The following is a 23,527-nucleotide window of genomic DNA, read 5'->3' on the forward strand; positions in this document are numbered from 1 at the left end:
ACAGAGCTGGTGTGGAAAATATGTTAGCCAATATAGTAGCTCCCACAAAGATTAATGAAATAACTCACTAGATCTTTTTCTTTAGGAGATAGAAGAGGGATTAATGTTCACTTAGATACTGGCAGAACTAGTATGCACTTTGAAATAAATAGCATGCAGGTGTTTACTTGAGAGAGTCTCAGTTTAATTTATCATCTAAAGTTAATATGGCAAGATTAACCTGTATTCATGAATGCGACAGAATCAATAATCATGGTGTCATCAATTCAAAAACCTATCCTCTTGGAAGTTCTGTGATGTGACTTCAGTATCAATTGTCTCTGTGACAAGTATAGTATCATTTCTCATTCTGATACTAAATCCACGAAGCATGCCAGCTCTATAAGACTTCAAGTAGTCTGCAGAAATTTATATAGCTTTGTATATATTGCAATCTCTATTAAAGAAGAAATTTGACTAAATTTACAAAAACATTCAATAAGTAATGAACATTTTAAATAAATATCAGCCAACATTTGCTTCATGATGAAAAAATGATTATAATATAACTTGTGATTAATCTATTCTATTCTAGTCCATTACAATTTCAAACATCTGATATTTCAGATAAACAGGAAACCATCTAAGCAATCTGGTGTTTTATATATTTTTAAATGAATCTGATTAAATCAATGCAATCCCAAACCTACAATAAAAAAAGAGAGCTTTTAATGTAAGTTTCAAATTCTCTCTTATGTTTCCAAATAAACCAGAAAGTTCTTAAACCTCACATGGGAAATCATGGCTAAAGCCCCAGCTGTCTTCACATACCGACCTTGGCAACTAAATCTCCATTTCTTTCTGATAGTTTTCAGGCATTTTAGGTCAAGAAATGATCTAACGGCAGTTGGCAGGACTTTTCATCTTTTTATCTAAGTAGGCAAAACTTTGAAAATGTGGTGGGCTGCATTCTATCACTAACAGATGGGTGGACATTCAAAGGACCACCTTCCTGCCCAGCAATCCAGTGGATGTAGAAATTTCACGTCAGTTAATCTGACTGTTAAATCTCCTCACTATTCCTGTGTGCAGACGTGGTGATCTCAATGCCACTTGTCAATTGTGTTCAAAAAGGACAATATCATCAAGCATGTTAATGAGACCCGAAGACCACAGCAAAGAGAAAACTAAAGGAATTTGATTAAAAATAAAGTCTTGCAGTTAGAATCAAAATTAACTCTGGTACTACTTTGCTAATGTACTGGTAACTTTGCACTAATCTCTTGTTACAGAATTATATATTTTTCAAAGGCTTTTTGAAAGTATTTGAAAAAATATTTTGGAGGGTTAAAAGCTCCATCGGTAGTTTTAAATTTCAGGATGGTTTGGGGTTATGTCTTGGCCATCCATCATTTTCATGGGCCAGGATGGGTCCCAGACATCAGCTTCCCATTTGGTCATTTGTAACCATGGCTGGGTGACTGGTGGTGGTGCTGAACGCCATTCCCACCCTCCACCCCGAACTGACTCTGTGAGCAAGTCCAGCCTGCTGAATCATCAACTTTTTTATAATTTAGCTCTCTTCATCTGGCCGTGCAAAATCATTGTGCAGCTGAATGGTTCCACTCAGAGTTCAGAAGATCAGCTGTGGAGATGCAGATTTAATATAGGTGACAAGTTTTTCACTTACCAGTGGATGTTCCAATGCAGTGCTGACCATATTATGTCTCCAAAAAGCATGTTGGGTATGAAATTGCATTATAATTATCATGGTCAGAATTGCAAACTTGAGGGCAATGACAAAACAGCCAGTTACATTCTTGTGTGCTAACAAGTGACTTCATAGATATTATTGTTTGTTTCTCTGAAATAAAGTGTTATGCAGCTGAATTCTCCTGCATCTCATTTTTAATTTGTTCTGCATTTCTATTATTGTTTCTGGATGCTTGGTAGCGTAGCAGTCCGTGTGATGCTATTACAGCTCAGGACGTTGGAGTTCAGAGGTCAGTCCCAGCGTCCTTTGTAAGGAGTGCATGGGCTTTCTCCGGGTGCCTGATTTCCTCTCACAGTCTGAAAGTGTTCCAGTTGGTAGGTTAATTGGTCATTGGAAAATTGCCTGGTGATGGTTAAATTGTGGGTTGCTGGTCGGCATGGCTCAAAGGACCAGGAGGGCCTGTTCCATGCTGTATCTATAAAAAATAAATAAAATAAAATGCATTTCAGTTTTAATCTCAGCTTCTTTCCTTGTCCATTTTATTAGGTCAATATTTCTTCCTCCATAACAGTGCAGCCTATGTGTATGGGAATGTTGGCCTACATGTGTTTTCTTTCAATACTGACCACATGCCTCTCTAGTAATTAATATCACTGATAAATCACCAGCCTGGGGCAACATGCTGACATTCTGAATTATGCAAGTTTGTTGCAAAAATACATTTATGGTGGTCTCCAATGTTTAAATATGGTTAAGAACATCAGTGCTAATGTCAGTTTATTTTAGTTAGCATTTGTGACAATCTAATCTATCGGTTAAACAGCCTTGAATCATATATTCTTAACTGAACTCAGAGCAACTATTTTGAGATGCAGAGGTCTCCTATTTAAAACAAAAACTTGCAGGTTTGAGGGTAAGGGAATAAAGGTGAAGTACATTCTTCCATCTGTCATGGAAAGATCAGACAAAAGGTCCCCATTATTTATTTTAGCCTTTATATTTCAGAAGAACACTTTATTTACACTTCTACTGAACTCTGTCTATTTGACATTGTTTATGTGAGAAGTCTCCAGGCAGTACAGATGTCCGGTTTTAGAATTTTCTACTTTTTATTTTGCAAAATCAAAAAACAATCTGATTGTGAGAAAGAGTCAAACAACTGTTGTATATCAAGTGATCTGTTCTTTTAAACTTTTATCAAGCTTAGCTTTCAAGATTTGCTCCAAAGCCTTTGAGTTCTATCTATATGGCTTGAGTATATCTGAAAATTTTTACATTCTGACAAGCTTTCGGCAAGGGGGAAAGAAGTTAAGGGACTGAACACCACAGCACCTTTCCTGCATTAGCTGAGTGATGTGTATTCAGGTCTGGGTTTGACTATTTCACAAGTTCAAAACATAAAAATTCATGCTCAATATTTGGCTACGATGAATTAAATCCTTACTAATTATCCTGATTAGGTGATGTTCAGGTTGTGTTACTTGACCGGCCACATCAGAGAGGTATGAGGAATCAACCATATCTGGTTTGGATGGTGTAAGACCAGCAGAGTTATTTTTAAGAAGGATTTCAATGGGCCAGTCAGATATTTTCCAAAAACCCTAATTAAATTCACTTGCACAGATAACAATTTTTTAATTGTAATACTTTTAAAACAGGATTCTGATTCCCTAACTGACATGGCAAGAAACTGAACATTTTCTAAAATGTTAATTGGGTCCACTGGATTACTAGTTTAGTAGTGGACTCCCTACACCAGAATATCCATCTAGAACATTATGAAAGTGTTAAAATTTAACACTTAATGTGCTATGATAAACGGCATATTTTCAGATATCTACTTTCCAAAATCAGATTGTGCGACACAAGTCACTCCAAATTTTTTATCTACAGCACTTTGTCTTTTAGCTTGTAAACTCTGAGACATGAAGGCCCTTTTTAAATATCATTACTCTCTTCTCACAATGGTTAATGTTGATGAACTTAACACAGAAATTATAACCTCAAAATCACACGGTGGACTACACACTTACTGCGGATTCTTGTTCGATGGGAGAAGCAGACACATCATAAAAACAGAATATATAATTCCCAGTAGTCCAGTTATTGATCTAACAGTTAAATTTTAGCAGACACTGTGAATGGGAATGTTGACCTGCAATCTGATCTGCAAAGCCTTGCTCTTATGACAACTCTGTATCATGACTGAAGATAAAATAATGGTTCTATCTTTTCCTCCCATGCTTCCTCAATCAGCTTTCAGTTTCCTTTGTGTGTCATATGCTAGTTTCTAGGGAAATTAAATCTCAATTTTTTAATGAATACTGGAAGACTGTTCATAATTAACCTGCTAATGAAATTGCAGCAAAGTAGAGCTATACAAAACCCCAATTACTGAAACTACAATTTTGTTGAAGGATTATTAATTGCAGATAAAAAGATACAAGCAATCCCATGTCTTCCATTAAAAGAGGAACTTCTACTTATCTACTGCTTTAATCAGTGTCTAAATTAACAACTTGGAGAGAATTGGCACCTGCAGGATATCTTACAGAGAGATGACAGCCTGAGTTTGCTGACAGGGTGGGGTGGTCTTGTCAGAGCAGTCATTCACTAATAAGCCTACATTGTATGAATTGGCCAGAAACTTCTGATCTAGCTCTCTAAACAAATTCTTCTAAATTAAAGATTTTCTCTTCATTTGAAATTTAGTGGGAATAATTAGAGTTTCTAATTTAGAGCTGGGGGGTGAGTTGAAGTAACACTTTTAAATTCCTGCAAGAAAAACAAACGGAGGGAAAGTTAATGAACATGAAATTTTAAAATAAAAAGAATCAGTCTACCTGAAATGCAAAATAACCAATTGGTATGTCATTATGTATATTGATAAAAAATCAGATAAGCAGTTTGTTGGGAAACATTACATTGGCAAGTATTCCATGCTTCTGTACGATTATTTATGTGGAAAAGTCAGATAAGAAAAGATAATTCACCCACTTGACCCCATCATTCCAAGATATTAACCCAATTACCTCATTGCTGCTTCAATGTAATCAACTTTCCACTCTAACTTTCCAATTATAAAGAGTAATCATCTTGCTCTTATCCCTATTTCTATGCATAGCATTTAAAGGCCAAAGCTGGACAAAGCCTTGTTCTGTATGGAAGACTAAAACAGAAATATAGCTTCAATATTGCAGAAAGAAGCAGAAACTTTATAATTATCAATAATTATAAACTCTGGAATATTTTAATAATAAGATAACAATGCCAAGAGGAATTTAGATATAGTTAAGTTAATGCACAACAACAATAATAATTGCATTTTATTAAATATTTGATGCAAATTATATGTGTCTGCTATATTATAAACTTCCATTAACGAGGTGTATGAATACAAAATGTGTCACATTAGTGATAGCATTCAATGACAGGAATTAATAATGCATTTACAAAATTTAATGTGACTGAATTTTTAAATATTGTAAAATCACTTTCAGTATGAAAACATCATCAGTAACAAAGTAATTTTATCAATAGTTTGATACATTGGTCTATCAGACTTATTTTTACTTCTACATAATGGAACATTTTCAACGTACTTGTCACGCATGACTGTAATAAAATATCTATTTTGCTTTCATAATAATATTTGTTGAAAACAAATTTAAATATTTAAATAATTATTCCTTTAACATTCTCTTTTCTGTGGTAAACATTGAAGGCTTCAGGGTTTCTTCCTACACACAAATATATTAGCCCTGATACTAACTCAGCCTATGAGGCAGTGGTTATGACCATACGCTGTCTGCTACCTCTCTTCAACTAAACTTGGGCAAACTTGCCTCTAAACTGAAAGAACTTTGGGAAGTCAACTCCAATGTACACTCTTTGCAGCGGGAAATTGGGGTGCAAGGCCATAGTTCCCTGGAAGTGCCATCACAAGTGGTTAAGGTGATACTATCATTGGTTGGAGTATTGAAAATGAAGTTGGGAAATCATGTGGCATCTGTATAAAACAGTGGTTAGACATTACAGCTATAGAAATATTTGAATAACATTTGAAACATTGTGTGCAGTTCCATTAACCACATTGCAGGAAGGATGTGAAATGGAGATGTCATGGTTCTGTCTGGCAATTCCCCATCTTGCTATTGTCTCCTTGATTGGGCCTTAATTCCTGTCACCTAATTCTCAATGGTTGCTAGTTCTATTAATTACAGCATACCTGGTTCCCATTAGCGAACATAGGATAAAACTCGGGCGTCACAGCCATGCTTCGCCAGTTCGTTGGTCGACTCTAGTGTATGTAAACCTCGTTTCCTGATTCCTTAGGACTGTCAGTTCTAAGCTCCAATCCATTTCCTGGACATTCTACGTAAACGTTGTCTCCGTGTAAAGACTCTCCTGGATACCTGTTCAACTTTTGTGACTGTGCTAACGCCTCATGACCCTGTCTCCATGCCTGTGTCCTGCATTTGGGTTCGTCCCCAGCCACGTCCTTGCAACAGAACGAACTGGCCAAGAATGAACCCAGTGAACACGGACCCTGTGCAACAGGCCGTCGTCAGCCAGGGCTCCCTACTGGGCGTACACGATCAACTGCTTAGAGAAATCATGGAAAACCTTTGTGCACTGTCCGAGAATGTACAGAAGGTCAGTGAGCAGGTTGACTAGGTTTCCGTTCCCCTTACTCTGTCCCTTCCATGAACCATTCTGACCAAACTGCACAGCCTGGGATGACAACGCCCGATGAGTCGGTGACACAGCCACTACGAGAACCATACGTGCCCAAACCAGAACCCTACGCTGGGGACCTAGGGAAGTGCCAGACTTCCTTGCTACAATGCTCTCTGGTCTTTGAGCAACAACCACGTACGTACACCTCGAACAGATCGAAAATTGCGTACATCAAGGGGCTGTTATGAGGGGATGGCTTAGCATGGGCCACCACGATCTGGGACAACTGGTCAGAGATCTGTTCCTCCTTCTACACCTTCGTCTCCGACATGAGGAAGGTTTTTGAGCAGCCCATTCATAGCAAGGACGCCGCTAAATGGCTCCTGACTCTCTGTCAAAGCTCACAAAACGTAGCTGAATATGCTATAGAGTTCTGAACATCAGCGGCCGACTCCGAATGGAATGACAAGGCATTACAGGAAGTGTTTCGACAGGGTCTCTGTGACACGATAAAGAATGAATTAGCGGCGCGGGATGATGCAAACAGTTTGGACTCTTTGGACTCTCTAGCCAGCAGGCTAGATAACTGACTTCGAGAGCGTCAGAGAGAGAAAACCTCGGGTCGCCCCACCAGCCCTAACCTCTGTCTCCCTTCCGCTCCTAGAATAACTCCCACTCCTACTGTTCCGGTGAGTCAGACAACACTCCCTTCAGTCCTCCAAACCCAGATGTAGATCCCGGCTACCGAGAACTATCACCAACAGTCTGCCTTGGTAGATTCCAGTGCCGAGGGAAACCTGGTGGACGAGGACATAACCTCCTGGGCCTGAATTCCTTGGGAGCCATTAAGAACGCCTCTGGAGGCCCGGGTGCTGGATGGCAAACATCTGGCTCGGGTCACCCACTGTACATTACCCCAGACCTTGATTCGGGAGATGGTACAATTTAATCTAATTCATTCTCCTCAAGCCGCTATAGCTATGGGATACGCCTGGTTGAACCACAATCCCCACATCGACTGGTCTACTGGGAGGATAGCCAGCTGGAGCCCGTTCTGCCACGCCACCTGTCTGCAGTCGGCTCTATCCCCTACAGAGGCTACCATGACCCCGCCTGTCTTGGAAACCCTCAACTTGTCCAGGGTTCCTGCAGAATACCATAACCTAGGTCAGGTGTTCAGCAAGCAACGGGCTCTTTCCCTGCCTGCACACCGCCCATATGATTGCAGTATTGACCTTCTCCCCAGGGCTTCATTACCCACCAGTCACCTGTATAACTTGTCCTGGCCTGAGAGAGAAGCTATGGAGAAATTCATTAGTGAGTCTCTCATGGCGGGCATTATTCGACCCTCATCCTGCCTGCTGGGTGCAGGTTTCTTCTTTGTAGTAAAGAAGGATGGGTCGTTTCATCCTTGTATCGATTACCGAAGCCTTAACAACATAACCATTAAAAACAAGTACCCACTGCCCCACATAAACTCTGCGTTTGGACCACTTCACGGAGCCACCATCTTTTCGAAGTTGGACCTTCGAAGCGCCTACCATCTAATCAGAATTAGGAAGAGAGACAAGTGGAAGCTGGCCTTTAATATCCCGCTAGGTCACTTTGAATAGCTGGTCTTGCCATTTGGCCTCACCAATGCTCCTGCCATTTTTCAAGCCCTGATTAACGATGTGCTGAGGGACTTTATTAACTGCTTTGTTTTTGTCTGCTTAGATGACATCCTGATCTTCTCCAGTCCCTCTGGGAACACATTCATCACGTCCGACAAGTCCTACAGAGACTGTGGGAGAACAAGTTATTTATGAAGGTAGAGAAATGTGAGTTCAATGTCCCTTCTGTCAGCTTCCTGGGCTATATCATTGAGAGTGGGCAACTGAGGGCAGATCCCGAGAAGATCTGGGCCGTGGAAGAATGGCCCAGACCCCTGACTTGCAAGCAACTTCAGCGGTTTTTGGGGTTTGGAAACTTTTATTGCTGATTAATCAGAGATTACAGTTGGGTGGCAGTGCCCCTTACCCAACTTACCTTGCCAATAACATCTTTTCTTTGGGACTCTGAGGCTGATTCAGCATTCACTGAACTGAGGAGGCATTTCACGACTGCTTCCATCCTGGTCCAATCAAACCCCTCCCGTCAATTCATTGTAAAAATTGACACCTCTGACCCCAGGGGGTGAGGGAGCAATTCTGTCCCAACGATAAAGTCCAGACCAGAAACTTCATCCCTGTGCCTTCTTTTCTTAATGGCTATCCTCCATTGAATGAAATTACGATGTGGGGAACCAGGAGCTACTGGCAGTCAAGCTAGCATTGGAGGAATGGAGGCACTGGCTGGAGGGGGTGGAACGTCCTCACTTAGGAAATCAAATCTTTTGTAAAAGAAGCCCAACGGATGACCCTGTCCCTGGCAACAGACCAGCTAATCACTTTTTTGTGCGCGATTTCATCAGGACTCAGGTTCTTCACTGGGGGCACACATCTCGGCTCGCCTGCCACCCCGGGAGTGATCAGTCACTGTCTCTCCTGAAAAGACACTTTTAGTGGCCTTCCATGGAGGCGGATCCCCATTCCTATGTCTCTGCATGTTCTGTCTGTGACCACGGAAAAGCCTCTCTTCGGCCTACTTCTTCCCCTACCTGTCCCTGGTTGTCTTTGGTCACACATCACCCTAGATTTCATCATGGGACTACCCCCTTCATACCAAAACACCACCGTACTCACCGTGGTAGACCACTTCTCTAAGACGGTTCACTTTGTAGCCCTCCCTAAACTCCTTTCTGCTCAAGAGACTGCAGACCTTGTCCGCCACGTCTTCCGCCTCCACAGAATTCCTGCAGACATCACCTCCGATTGGGGTCCCCAATTCATCTTGCAGGTATGGAAGTCATTCTGCCAAGCCCTGGGTGCCTTTGTTAGCCTGTCATCTGGCTTCCATCCTCAGATGAGTGGGCAGAAGGTATGGCTTTCGTCCAGAGACATTCCTCTCAAAAGTGAGCCTAAAAAACTCGCCCCTCACTTCCTGGGACCTTTCGAGGTGGAAAGTATCATCAGCCCCACAGCAGTCTGACTTAAGCTGCCTAAACCTTTGCACATCCACCCTACATTTCACATTTCCCGAGTAAAACCACTTTCCATCAGTTCCTTGTGTCCTCCGACCTCGACCCCTCCACCCACCCGAAACATCGACAACCGCTCGGCATACACCATCCAGCGGCCACTGGATGTGCGCTGTCGGGGCAGGGGCCTCCAGCTCCTGATTGACTGGAAAGGATACGGCCCAGAGAAATGTTCCTGGGTTCCCTACTCCTTCGTCCTGGACCCTTCCCTCATCCGTGACTTCCATTGGGACCATCCAGACAAGTGTGGAGGCTCGCGTTGGTGGGGGGGAGCATACTGGCATGGTCCCGACTGGGAATCCCCCATCTCGCTATTGTCTCCTTGATTGGGCTTTAATTCCTGTCACCTGACTCTCAGTGGTTGCTAGTTCCATTAATTACAACACACCGGGTTCCTACTAACGAACATAGGATAAAATTCGGGCGTCACAGCCATGCTTCGCCAGTTCGCTGGTCGACTCTAGTGTGAGTAAACCTTGTTTCCTGATTCCTTATGACTGTCAGTTCTAAGCTCCAATCCATATCATGGATATTCTATGTAAACGTTGTCTCCGTGTAAAGGCTCTCCTGGATACCTGTTCCATGTTCGTGACTGTGTTAATGCCCCACGACCCTGTCTCCGCGCCTATGTCCTACAATTGGGTTCGTCCCCAGCCACGTCCTTGCAACAGGAAAAGGTGCAGAAGATATCCACCAGGAAGTTGCCTGTATTGGAACGTATTAGGAGAGGTTGGACATGATCTTTATATCTAACAGCAGTGGAGACAGTGTTTTTATTGCCCAGCCTTGCTCTCGTTTACATCCAGGTGTAAATGAAAAAAATCAGAAAATTTTGTGGCATCTATACCAGTAAAAGTAAGGGGACACACAGGTCAGTCTCTGGTTGCCGTTATTGGGCTTACTCCTTTTGGAATGTGCAGATGTAAGATTAAACTTATCTTTCGTATGCCTCCCTCCAATATCTGCAGCATTGTTATTGATTGTCAAAGCAGAAACAGGCTCCCGACATTTCCTTGGTGAATTTCCTTGGTTAATTGTCACCTGTTTACCTCATGACCCAGTCTTTTTGCTCACTGTTTTGGATTTCTACATTAAAATGAAACAAGGACATTGACTCTCAGCAGAAAGTCCATTTCAAATAGAGGCATAGACATAGTGAAAATGTTTGCACACACTTTTACCCACAGTCCTGTTCATTTTCATCAGTGAAAAATGATATCAGCCTTTGAGTTGTTCGGGGGTATTCTGGAGTCATGTTAATATACCATAGCAGGTATTAATAGAAACAAGAACCAGTCCTCAGTTGTTATTGTAAATTGCATGCAGTAAATTGAAGTTAAACTGGCTCACATACTAAGAGGCATGGTTTGCAAATTAGAGACTCTGATTATTTGCATATGCATCAGCCAAATATTAAGGCAATAGGGTTGTGTTATTTGGCTTGCATCAATCTAGACAACTAAGTGTTTAAATAATTTGCAGCATTGTAAATAAATTCCGGGAAGCTTGCAATTAGTTTGTCCCAGCAGAGGTGTTAGAACATTCAGAGGTGTCTCCCACTGTAAGTATGTAATTCAAAGGCAGCATTTCAAAACCCAAAATATTGAAGTAAATAATGTTATTGCAATTACTGAAATTATATTGAATCATCTACTGTTAACTCTGATCTTAAGAGTACAAAATGTGAAGCACTTTTGTGTTTGTGAGACTCTGCTGCGAGTTCTCCAAGAGAATGTTTGTTTATCTTGATGAGCAATGACTTCTATATCATCAGCTTCAGTGTCTCTCTCTGGTGACTTCAGTCTTGGTCACAAGAGAGTCATCATATCATGAAGCTCAGAAGCAGGCCCTACTGTCCAGCAAGTACATTTCAATATCAATTACCCAGCTTTACTCATTTCATTTACTATCTATCAGGCCTTGTCAATTCAAACATTGACCTAGATGCTAGTGAAATATTGTGAGGTATCAGCCTCTACCATTCACTCAGACAGTGTGCTCCTGATTCCAACCACCCTCAGCTCGAAAACTTCTTTCTTAAATTTTCTCTAAACTCATATGCTCTCTACCACGGGCAAATGGTTCCCTATTGCTTCAGAAAATTTTGTTTATTGCTATCTATTTCCCCCTCACTCTCCTTTGCTCCAAGAAAACCAAACTTGCCTTTGCAGTCTCTCATTATAAGTGAAACGCTTCAAGCCAGACAAGTTTTTCATAAATCTCCGCTGCACAGTCTCTAGTGAAATAATGTATTTCCCTTTACTTTAGTGGGCAGAACTGCAGATAATTTTCTGGCTATGATCAAGTCAACATGTTAGAATGTTGACCTATAATCTCCCTGTTTTTTTTCTAGGCTCTGGATAATGAAGTCAAGTATCACATGTTGTGACTATGAATGAGCCACATGAAGATTGCAGTTGTAGATGTAAAAGGGGCATGATAAGGAAGTATTCAGGTGAATCTCTCTTTCCTGGAAATGCCAAAGAATTCTGCAATACAATGTAGTTTTATAATTTTAAAACTCAATGATAGTAAATCATTTAATGCAGTTTCATTGGTTAAAATGACTTAGCTTCAACATTTTAGGTGTAGACAGCTATCTTTGTAGAAATACTAAGTCTTCTGGGATCCTCGCATGGATACAACGTGGTGACAATCTTTCTCAATACTCTGTCATTGTGCATGTCCTACACTTATTAGTCCTTCCAATGTGTATGAGCACACACTTATCAGGATTAAATTCCATCTTTCATTGCTCTGCCTATTCTACAATTGATCAATCTCATCCTGTCACTCACAACTATGCTTCTCACTATAAAGCAGTATCAATTTGTTAATGTCAAATACAAAATTAATAGTAATACCTGCTCAATTTACATGAAATCCATTAATGCATACATGAATTGTAAGAATCATAGCATCAGACCCTGCGGTACACAACTGGACACAGCTTTCTTCCACCATTACCCTCTGACTCCTGTTACCAATACAAATTTTGGTCTAATTGCTAACTTGCTCTGAATCCGAAGGGCTCCAGCCACAGTCTACAAAGAATATGGAGGCTTTGGAGAGGGTGGAGGAGAGGTTCACTGGGACGTTATCTGGATTGATATGTTTTCACTATTAAGAGAGATTGGATAAATTTGGGTTGTTTTCTCTGGAGCTTCTGAAGCTGAGGGGTGACCTGACAGAAAGATATAAAATTATAAGAAGCATACTGTTGATAGAGTGAATGGGTTAAAAATATCAAATATTAGAGAGCATTGGTTTAAGGTGAAAGGGGGAAAGTTCATAGGAGCTATTTTTTATACAAGGAATGGTAGATTGCTGGAATATTCTGCCTGGGCAAGTGGTAGAAGTAGATATGGTAGCAATGTTTAGGTGGCATTTGGACTGACACAAGGAAGAGGAGGAACATGATTAAATTAATTTAGATTAACATTATTATTGGTGCAGCCATGATGGGCAAAATAGCCTATTCTTTTGTTGTACTGTATTCCATGGTTACCTCTCTATATCTATACAAGTCAGCATAATCACTTCTAGTGATTATAACCTTAGAGGTAGTGCTCTTTAGTTTAAGAATTTGCTTCTCAGAGTGCATTTGCCAACAGGAGTTTCGAACACAGAGGAGTGGGTTTGGAGTAAGATGCACTCTAAGGTTTTCCTGATGACTTGCCTGCATCATGTCCTCTGCCTGGTGGTCATCTGTTTCCTTTCCAATGGCCTTTCCTTAAGCCTCATGCTGGCCAAGCTCTAAAGCAGTCATCCTCATGGATTCACTGCCTTCAGTCATTGTTCAAGTTCCAAAGCTCAGTGCACAAAATGGTCAAGCTGGAGGCAGCTCCCACAGATAGCCATCCAGTCAACAAGGAACTCCTCAGAATTCCCACATGCTTCAAACCATAAAAAACAGAGGACTAAACACACAGCCATACTCATAATTTAAACACTTCAAAAGCAAACTCAGAGTAAAAGGACAATAAACTAACCAATCTTGACTGCTAGTGTAAACTAGATGGCAGACCATTATACACTTGCATTTGTTAGTTTTCATCCCCTTCTTAACAATGGAAAGAGATGTGATTATCAACAATGTTTCCTGGATTTAGTCTTCACTGACATTGATAATAAAATAGTCGAAGTTTTCACTTGGCTTTGGCTCAAAGCTGTGGTCCCTCAGTTAGACTGTCATTCACCTGCTGATCCTGAACAAGGATTCCCTCAGCTAGCCTGTCAATTCACCTTCTGATCCTGAGCAAGGATTCCAGAGTGCAATAGCAGCACATCTTTAACGTGTGGATTGCAGAGACAACTTTGTTTGGGGCTAAGCCTTTCCAACTGCTCATTTGGTTGAGACCCAACATTAAGGCTGTCCATGCTCCTCAAGTAGAGAATGAGTGAAAATGCTCACATCCAAATTATCCAATGAACAACCGTGCTTTTTAGCTCTTGCTGCTGCTATAGGAACAAGAAAATGAATTAATCTTTCCTCCACTGAAAATTTAAAATAGATCCCTTCATTCCTCTAGCAAGGCCTCTAATGCCAGGGATTCACCAACGCAGTGCATACTTCTCTGTACTGAAGAATCTGTTCCAAAGAAGTCACCTGTGATTATTAATTGTTCTGTTCCCGAGTAAACACAAAAGGGGGTCGATGCAGTATGAGCAATTGTCAATGAGCACAAATATGTAATTTAACTGTTTTGCCACGATTAAGTTTTTTTGAACTGCATGGTTTTTTGCCTCAACATTTCAGTTCAGTTGAGGTGGCAGCTTTAGAACAATAAATTGCCACTTATATGTGATCAAATTACAGAATCATATGCTATACCTCTTTTGCATTAACCTATTCCGCTGAGGTATGTTATCGTTATATTGATTTATCACTATCCGTATGAATGTCAAGTCTTATTGGTTGTTTTTTATGGGGGTGCTTAGTACAGGTGGGCTAAATAGTCATTGTGGGCTGTAGAGCCAAGTCTGTACTTGACGATTGTATGATTCTAAAACCCCTGAGAAATACAGTATAAAAGAATTCCATATCCAGAAATAAACATAATCAGATCATTTGGGCACAGGGAATACTTTCAATAGAATGTATTCACATTCTACAAGTAAGGTTCATTTCACCCTCAAAGCTTCTACTTAGCAAATGTGGGCTTCATTCTAGTTGCTTTACTGCACTCTTGTGGAGAACTGACAAAGAAAGTTAGTGAGTAGTTACAGGGCTGTTCAGCTGAAAATGGTGAATAACTTCAGTCGATAAACAGCCTAGCCAAATCACTGGCACGTGTTTATTCTTGAAGGTCAAACTAAAGCAGTTAATTAGTGGAAAATTAATTGAACTTCTCCATCAAAGACCACACAGTATTACTCTAATACTCAGCATCACCGCTATTACAATGCAAATGTTTCTGCAGTGTTTTTTTGAGTTATATTGGTCTGATATTCTACAAAGTTTGCTCACTTAAATATCCCAAAGACATTATTATCATGAAGACTGGAGTATTTCCTCTGGCATCACAGATAGCAGTAATAATATTATCAGAGCTGTGCTATTAATTTTAACAACATGTCCTTCTACTAACTTAAGATCTCCTCACCTTCTCTATTTAGCCATCGACAACCTTCCCAATAAGGTCAAAGTTCAGACTTAGGAAAAAGCTTCCTTTTAAAATATGAGAAAAAATTATGTTTGACTGCAGGTAAAGCTCTCTTTACAAGTTACAAAGAATGTAGTTCAAGTTTATGTTTCTGATTGCCTGTCTGCTCCATTGTTACATTGTGTGATAGCCAGATTGAAAGAGATCTATCTCTCTGAAATTTCTTCTGTATTATTGTGAAAGATCTGTGATTCACCACCCATGAGGCACTGAACGACCCCCTCAGTTGGAGTGGCTTCCTGCTGTGATAATGAAGTGCTGCTCTGGCATCTGAATATTTTCTAAGGCTTTTTTTCAGTGTACAGATGCTGCTTTGCAAAGCCTGGTTGAAAATAATCTGATATTGAACACAAGAAAGCATTGTGCTTCTCAGGATTTCATAATGCAACTGCTATTTGGTCAAGAATTTAACTGCTAGAAATGCCATAAATTTCAAACTTGACTTCATTAATTCTCTCCTCCCAGAAAAGGATGACAGTACTGCACTGGATGCAAATTCAGTCATCTGCACTTAGGATGAATTGATAAACAGGGCAAACATTAACAAAAATATAAAGCAAAAATGAATCTTGGTGTCATAAGTAAAAATACAAAAGGTGAATTTAGATGAGATTTTAAAAAGTGGATAGCATAATAATCACTCGTTATATTTTGTAACTCCAGAAAATAATTGATAGAAAAACATGCAAACTGGGATACATGTCTAGTCTAGTTTTTACTTTCTTTTATTGAAGCGTGCACGGATGATGTATTGTTATAATGGTATATGCCATTTACGTGCTTTTACGTATATCCCATAATGAATTATGTAAACAAATAAAGGATGCTTAATCAAACAACATATTTATAATATTATTGAAAATATTACTGAAATATTAAATACTCAACAGTCCTCCCTATTTAGCTGTAAACTCCAGCGTAATATAGAATGCATCTCAACTCAAGTATGTAACATATTGCTGTCTAGTCATATATATATATATACACACACACACACATAGAGTATATGAGATCATACAACAACTATACAGACATCCACAGCAGAGTACATTTTAATTATCCTATTCAGGTCTAAAGATTCAGTCACTATGGAGGATTTCTTACTCTTGTGGGATAAGGTCTTTCCTGACGAAGAAGGTCATTCTGCTTGGCAGGTGAGTCTTGTGGCTGTGAAGACAATCTCAAGTCTGGAGCCTCCTTCATGGTGGTTGTAGGAGTTGAGTCTGGGACTGCAGGAAGTGGTTTTGACAGCGCTGGACACTTTTCTTCTCAGACAGTTGACTTTGCTCTCCTCAGCCGATCGATGTGTTGTCTTCCAAATGGCATCAGATGCAATCTCCACTGTGTAGTTCTGTCCTTAATCTTTCCAAGTCCCCACTTTTGATCATTTCTTAGTTCCCAGAAAGGACTGCCTGTCAAGGAGTGAAGCCCCACAGCTGTTAGTCCTGTAAACTCCTAGGAACAGTATAGCTGGTGAGTTGTTGGCTATGGAGATTGCTGCATTGCGATATGCAAGGAGGAAATTGGTGAACATTCTGATTCCGTGTCAGTGTAGTGTGTTCTGCTGACATTGCTTGTACTACGTTCTTTAAACTCTGGACAAACTTTGCCTCCATCCATTTATAGCTGTGTGGTGATTGTCTTATTCCATTCACTTTCAGGAATGACTGAAGCTGTTCCACAGCAAACTGACACCAACTTACTGCCCTCTACTGTGCCTATTGTTTTGTTTATTATTTATTGTAATCCCTGCACTGTTTTGTGCACTTTATACAGTCCTGGGTAGGTCTTTAGTCTAGTGTAGTTTTTTCTGTGTTGTTTTTACATAGTTCAGTGTAGTTTTTGTATTGTTTCATGCAGCACCATGGTCCTGAAAAACGTTGTCCCGTTTTTACTGTGTACTATACCAGCGGTTATGGTTGAAATGACAATAAAAAGTGTCTTGACTTGACTTGAAACTGTGGTCGCCTGTCACTGACTAAGTGTTCTGGAACACCAGTCCTTGAGAAGAGGCTTCTCAACACATCAACAGAATACAAGACTGTAGTAGAGGCTATTGAGAACATTTCTGGCACTTTGTAGCAGCATCCACTACCACCAAGAAATTTATGCCCATAATTAGAATGGGAAAATCCACATGAATCCTCTGCCAGGGTAATGCGGGCTATTCCCAGGGACGGAGAGGCGGTTCCTTCTAGATGTGTTCATCCCAAACAGTGCAAGGCAAGCTGCTCAATCTGCTGATCTATTCCAGGCCTCCAGACAAAACTTTGACCTAACACTTTCATTTTGACCATGCCTAGAGGTCTGGCATGCAAGTCCTACAACACTTCAGCTCTCAGTTTGGATGGTACAACAATTCTCAATCTCCACATAAGGCAACCAATGTCAAGGGCAAGTTCATCCTGGTGCTGGTAAAAATGGGGGGAGCTGGAATTTCTGCTGCACAATCCAGCCATTTCATGTGGCCATTCAGACCTGAGATAGTGTGGGGTCATCTCTGGTTTCCCCTTGGATTATCTCTGCGACAATAGGGTGACTTTCTACTTGCACTACGGAGAATACCTCAAGAGGAATGTCATTTTTGAAAGGTTTTCCTTTTCCGTGGTTAAGTGGGACAACCATCAGCATTACCATGATTAGTCATCATCTTGAATTCTATCTTTATACTTGCATCCTCCTGGAAACAGAGTCTATGTCTGCACTTGTTCTGCTGCTGTTAGTGGAGCTTATTTACTTCTGTGCATTGAAAGTGGGCACTAGTGGTTTATGGCCAGTAATAAGGGGAACTCTCTCCCATACAGTATTGGTTGAAATATTTTACACCCTAAACTAGACTCAAGGCCTCTCTGACAATTTGGAATTCACTGCCAGTGAATGTGCTAGAGGCAGCTACAATAGGGTCTTTTAAGAGAGTTTTAGATAGGTACATGGAGCTTAGAAAATTAGAGGGCTAAGCAGTAGGGTAATCCTTGGCAGTTCCCAAAGTAGATTACGTGGTCAGCACAGCATTATGGGCCAAAGGATCTGTAATGTGCTGTAGATTTCTATGCTGTAAGTGTGAAGTGATGTGTTTGAGGAAGTCAGGTAAATGTGAAGTGTATTTTAGTGTGATGTGACGTGTATAATAAGTGTGATTAGGTTCAGACCTTCACGATGAAGAGTCTTGGAGAGTATTCTTGAAGAATTGGAAGCTGGTGTACAGACCCAAAGTTCCCTGAAAATAGCAATGCAGGTGAATAGGATACAAGAAAGGGAAATTGTGGTATACAGTATAATGTCACATTTGTGGGCATTTTTAGTTGTCAGAGTATTGGAAAGATATTATGCTGGAGATTCACTAGGATGTTGCCTGGGACAAAGTGTCTCAGTTATAAGGTGTGGCTGGATTGTTTTCTGTGGATTGAAGAAGAATCAGCAAGGGACCCTAAAATGGAAGTCCAAAACTATCAGGGGCAGTAGATGGATTAAACTTTACTAAACTTTTTCCTGTGACAGAGGATGTAAGTTTCAGGTAGGAATATAAGGGATATGAGGAGGACTTTTTTCACTCAGGGAGCAGATGGAGATTGAAATGCACTGCTTCAGAAGTTGGTAGAAGCAAAAACTCCCCCAACATTTAAGTTGTTTCTTGGTAAGTCCTTGAATTGCTAAGACATTGAAAGTCATGGTCTCTGTGCTGGTAAATGAGTTCAGTAATGATTAGCATGGGCAGAGTGAACTGAGGGGCTTGTTCCAGTGCTGTATGTTTCAGGAAAAATGATAACACTGTCCTGTCATCATGATTAAGGGAAATGTTGTATACTGACATTTAATTCTGTCCAGACTTACTTACAAACCATTTCTACTGCTTTTAAAAAGTCCTAGTTGAGGAACAAAGTGCCGTGTCTAAATATTACATGAAATATGAATATGATGTTTCCCTGAACATGAAAACAATTCCCTGACACTGATTATGTTTGATCAATATATGACAACTATCAGGTGCAGTAAATATAATTTTTTTGTAATATCTCTCCTTCAACCTGCATCACTGGACAGAACATTTCATCATTATCATATAGACGTTTGCTGTATGTAAATTGGCTCCTGCTTTTTTGACCATGCTGCAGTATTTTTTCTGCCAAATTATCAAGACAGATGAAGGCACAGCAGACCTTGCAAAATCATGCAGCATTTATCAACTAAGTTATCAATATGCCTACAAACAATATATTACTGATTAGAAGGGATTGCTTCCTTACAGGATATTGACTGTGATCAAGAGGAGAGAAAGATGAATTACAAAAACTAAAGAAACAACATGGAATAGAAGTCTATGCAAAGACAGACTTCATGATGAAAAGAAATATCAAGACTAATTTATTGAAAAAAATTTGGCTTAATGTATTTTGGGAAGAAAAGCAGAAATTGGAAGTGTATATTCAATAGAACCCTGGATAAAATAGAGGATTCAAAGCTTTTCAAGGTTCATGTTCTCTTTAAAATATTAATGAGTAGTAAAAATAATTCAATAGAAGCAAGCAAAACTGTTTGGTTGAGCAAAAGTTGAATCCATGGAACCATTTAGAAATGAGCAGTTCTATGATGGCACTGCATGATATGACATTGACTGACTCCATTGTTGTACTGACCAACGTTTTCCTGAAATACCCATAGTGGATCTGACAGATCCCCCTTGAAAATGAAAACTGATGTTGATCACAATGGCAAAACAAGACTGAGCAATGTCTAAAACCCAGAAATTTAACTGTAATTCATTCAGCATAGTGTGATTAGAGATGACTTTAGCCATAGTGAAATGAGATAAGAAAAATTGTCTGGCTCAGTCCTACAAGGTGCCTGTAACATTTGTGTACTGAGTGTGATTGAATTCTTTTCAAGGAAATGATAAAATGATGTGTGTCACAAGATGTGTCAGCATTGACTCACAAAGAAACATATTTCTGTACTAGGGTTGGAACAAGATATATGTAAGTTAGATTTCATACATGCTTTTAATTTTTTAATTTAAAAATATAGCACAGAACAGGCCCTTCCAGCCAAATAAGCTGCACTGCCCAGCAACCCACCTATTTTACCCTAGTCTAGTCACAGGACAATTTATTATTACTAATAAACCTACTAATTGGTATGCCTTTGGACTGTGGGAGGAAACCGGAGCACCCAGAGGAAATCCATTGCAACTTTCATGCTAGAATTGAGCTCTGAACTCTGACACCATATGCTTTTGTCATGGTCCGGTCCGTGACGTCCTCGTTCCAGCTCACAGTCCAGTCCATGGACTCCAGACTCTGAGTCTTCCAACATTTTGTTGTCACATTTGGGCTTTATCATAGGCACCTGATTCTCGTCTTAGGGCCAGAAGTGGCCCTGGGTTCGAGGCTGGTTGCTGATTTTGTCTTGTCAGTATCCTGTCCTTGTCTCTGTGGGGTTTGTCCTGTCAGTAACCTGTCCTTGCCTCTGTTGGGTAAGTCTGGCTGTCATTGCCATTACCCTGAAGCTGGATTGTTCCCTTCCTTCCCTCCGAAGCCCGGCCCTGCAACCTGCGCCTGGGGCCCGGCCCTGCAACCTGCGCCTGGGGCCCGGCTCTGCAACCTGCGCCTGGGGCCAGGCCCTGCCTTTCCTGTGACTGGAGCCTCACCCTGTTTGGAACTGTCTCTCTGTGTCCAAGCCTTCGCTAGGTAGGTCCGGATGTTTTGCCACTACCTAGTGTTGGGAACTGCCTCTCCATGTCCACGTCTTTGCTAGGTAGGTCCAGCCACTTTGTCACTACTTAGCATTGGGAACTGTCTCGTCGTTTTCAGCATTCTGTGTAATGAGTCCCGGCCCTACGTCCTGTACCCAATGAGAGGTCCTGGCTCGGTGTTCCATGTTCCTGTCTCTCCCTCGACTGTGTTTTGCGTTCCTGTTCTCCCTCGACCAGGGCTCTGTGTTCTTGTCTTGTTGATGTGCCTCACCCAGCCCAGGAGTACCTTGCTCAGCCCGGTGCTGGGATTCCCTCGTCCTGAGCTGGGGTTCCCTTGTCCTATCCAGGAGTCTTACATCCAGTCCTGTGCCTCTCCTTGTCCTATAGCCACATCTTGTCCTCGCCGGGTTCTGGAGTCAGAGTCTGAGTCAAGACCCAGGTTCTGGGTCCTTGTCCAGTCTCTGGCTCGAAGCCTAAACCCGGGCTCCTAGTCCCCAGTTCCAGGTCCTAGTTCCGCCCAAGGAGGGGTTGGCTCGGAGTCCAAGCCCAGGCTCCTAGTTCCCAGTTCCAGGTCCTGGTTCCACTATCCTCGTCAAGACCTAGCCCAGGTCCGGAATCCTTGTCTCGTCCAGGGCCTTTGTCATGTCCAGCATCCTTTCTTCCTCACTTCCCTTGCCTCCTTCTCATGCCTAGTCCTGTTCCTGGTAGTTCAGTGTTTGTGTCTTGCTTTTGGGTCCACTTCCCTCACCCCCCAGATATGACAGCTTTAGTAGCTCGGAAAGTATAGATAGCCCAAGTCCATGAGTCCGGACATATTTCATCAGTTTGCAGTTAAACACAATACATCTTGTCTTCTGCCGAGCAAACACTGAACACAGCATGGACTCAGCACCACACCACCTTTGGCACCCCGGTGCAGTGCACTGACTCCAACACCTCTCTCCTGTTGAGACTCAGTCCTTGCTATGACTGAGGCCAAGCAACTCCCCCATTGTCTGGGCCCGCTACCGACCAATAAAGCTGTGAACTGCACTTGCAGCATTCCATATTGCCAATGTCCAACAGGGTCTTATGATCACAAGAAAAGTGACTAAAATGGTCCCTCGCAGTTAGACTGCACCATGTTTACATACTGACTCCTCTCTGTGGCAGGCAGTTCCAGCTCCTGCAGTTTCTCTACAAGTGAGCAACTCAGTGATAGTTTTCCCTGCATTGAGTTTACAATGTCCACCAGGATCTTGCGATCGTAAAAAAAAAAGGACAATAACACCTTTGGTTGGCCCTGGAGAAGCCACTGCATCTGATCACGTCACCATCTTACTGAAATATTCACGTATGCAATGTGAATACGGGTGATGTAGTGTCAGTGAGACCATTCTTTGCAACAAGAATTTGGCCGTTTGGTCCTTTTTGTCTGTCCTACCACTCAATGAATTCACAGCTTATCTATTGCCTGTGCTATTTCCCAACCCCTTATTCTTTAATTTCCAAAATATTGAAAAACTTCTCGACTTCCATCTTCAGTAATAATTGAAAATAGTGAATTCCAAATATTCACCTACATTAATAAAATTTCCTTTAATCTCCCTCCTGAAACATTGCCCCTATGATTTGAGAATATGATGTCTCGATTTGGACATCACCTCACAGGGAAACTCCATGCCAACATCTATACCAGCAAGCTTTATAAGAATTTTGCATTTTTCAATGAGAACCTTTCTTATTCCTATGAACTCCATTGACTTTAAGTTTTTTTCAGATATACAGTATAATGAGTAAAAGAGAGATGTGAGCAGATAATGGACTGCAGGAAAATTATCTTGAAAGGGTAGAAATGGTGACAAAAAAAAAGTGGTAGTTGGACTTTTAAATATTTTGCATCAGTCTTCACTGTGGAAAACATGAACAAAATGGTAGAAATGCAGGAGTGTCAAGGAGCAGAACCGAGTGCCATTGCTATTACTAAGGAGAAAATGTTTGGAAGCTGAAATGCCCGAAGGTACGTCACGCAGAGCAAATGGACTACTCCCCAGGTGTCTCAAAGAGTAGCTGAAGACATTGAGGAGGCATTAATAATGGTCTTTCAAGAATCATTGGATTCTAGCATGGTCCCTGAGTACTGGAAATTGCAAATATCACTTCACTCTTTAAGAAGGGAGGGAAGCAGAAGAAAGGAAATTATAGGCCAGTTAGCCTGACTTCAGCGATTGGGATGACATTGAATTCAATTTTTAAGAATTGGGTTTTGGGAGGCACTTGATGAAATGGGCCAAAGTCAGTTTGGTTTCCTTGGAAAAATCTTGCCTGAACAAATTTGTTGGAATTCTTTGAGGAAATTATAAGTGGGATGGACAAATGAGAAACAGTGGATTTCAATTATTTGGATTTTCAGGAGGCCTTTGATAAAGTGTTGCGCATGAGACTTCTTAACAAGAGCCCATGGTATTACAGGAAAGGTACTTGCATGGATAAAAGATTAGCTGACTGGCTGCAGACAATGAGTGGGAATAAAGGGGCCCTATTCTGGTTAGCTGCCGTAGACTAGTGGAGTGCCACAGGAGTCAATGTTGAGACCCCTTCTTTTCACACTGTATGTCAATGACTTGTCTGCAGGAATTGATGACCTTATGGCCAAGTTAGTGGACTATACCAGGATAGGTGGAGGGTCAGGCTGGGAGGCT

This window comes from Hypanus sabinus, chromosome 3 (assembly GCF_030144855.1).
Source record: "Hypanus sabinus isolate sHypSab1 chromosome 3, sHypSab1.hap1, whole genome shotgun sequence".
In the NCBI taxonomy this organism is placed as follows: domain Eukaryota; kingdom Metazoa; phylum Chordata; class Chondrichthyes; order Myliobatiformes; family Dasyatidae; genus Hypanus; species Hypanus sabinus.